Below are 1,268 nucleotides of genomic sequence, written 5' to 3' on the forward strand. Positions count from 1 at the left end.
AAAAAGCATCAAAGTCGTCACCGTCGTCGTCGTCATATAAGCCATAACGTATAAACATTGATAAAACTCGCGAACAAAGAAAATACATAGAAAAAAAAAACGCGATAAAACGTGTTGCGACATGTTCGCAATTCTTGGAAAAAGGGGAGGGGTTACCCCCTCTTCAATTCTAAAAGTTTTACCATATACTCTGCAATTTACGCGGGTAGAATCAGTCGATATCCACTTGTACGGACGGTCGACAAAATGTACTTCGCCAAAGAGAGCAATACATCGTACGAAACGAAGAAAGACTGCAGTAACACGTAAGTTTTACGATCTATACGCAAAAAAAAAAAACGTTTCTTATACAATAACGTTTTTTCAATATTATATATGTACACAGTATGGAGCATCGCGCGGTGCGTTTGCTAAGCAGGCGTTACAACTTGAATACGGGATACAAGTATTTGGAAATTGGAATCAACGTTGGCCCGCCGAGTTACGTGGAGATCGCCCTGGGAGACAATCGCGGACACGAACTGTGGCTGTCCCTCGAGACGTGGAAGGGTCTCTACGAGCAGCGATGTAATATTTACAAGATGCTGCGAAACGAACACAAAGACAATTTCATAAGCGTTGGACCGCTAACCGTTAGAGTGTGCGCGATGAACGATGTCACGCTCGTGCGCTTGGATTCTTCATCCGTACGCATTACGATGACCGAAACGACGCTACGCCGAATGTTTGCGTTTGATGGATGTATCGCCGTAACGTTCGAACGATTAGTTGATACGGTTGATGTCAAGTATACGCGATTCTCCAACATCGCGTCCGAAGACGCTATAGGTGATAGCAACATCTTTAACAAGCATCAGCTCGTCGATTGCGAGCTATTGGCTTTAGTGTTTAATACACATGAAAAAACCGAGTGTAATTATATGTGAATAAAAAAATTTTGTCGTTCACATCAAATATATATGTATTTTCTTTGCTTTCCTTCCATCCATCCATCCATTCTAAACCTCGACGCGCTCTCACACTTAGTTTATGTAAACATCTGCGGACGCTCCTCTTAACGCGTCGTGTTACGAATCATATGTGTGTGTGGGTGTGTATGTATGAACGTATAAACGTATGTATAAGAAAAAAAGAAAAAAAGAAAAAAGAAAAAGGGAAAATAATAGGTGCGAAAATAAACACGCGCAATTCGTACGTTAAAATTGATTTTTTATTTTATATCATATTATGTGCACTACTTAGCAACGGCGCAATGCATCGCGATTTTT

General features: G+C 40.8%; 1 pseudogene; it reads left to right on the top strand.

Annotated features, from left to right (window-relative positions):
* Nucleotides 1-385: 385 nt before the first annotated feature.
* LOC108768598 (uncharacterized) lies at nucleotides 386-588 on the top strand (annotated as a pseudogene).
* The last annotated feature ends 680 nt before the right edge of the window (nucleotides 589-1,268 follow it).

This window comes from Trachymyrmex cornetzi, unplaced genomic scaffold, assembly GCF_001594075.2.
Source record: "Trachymyrmex cornetzi isolate Tcor2-1 unplaced genomic scaffold, Tcor1.1 scaffold811, whole genome shotgun sequence".
Taxonomy (NCBI): domain Eukaryota; kingdom Metazoa; phylum Arthropoda; class Insecta; order Hymenoptera; family Formicidae; genus Trachymyrmex; species Trachymyrmex cornetzi.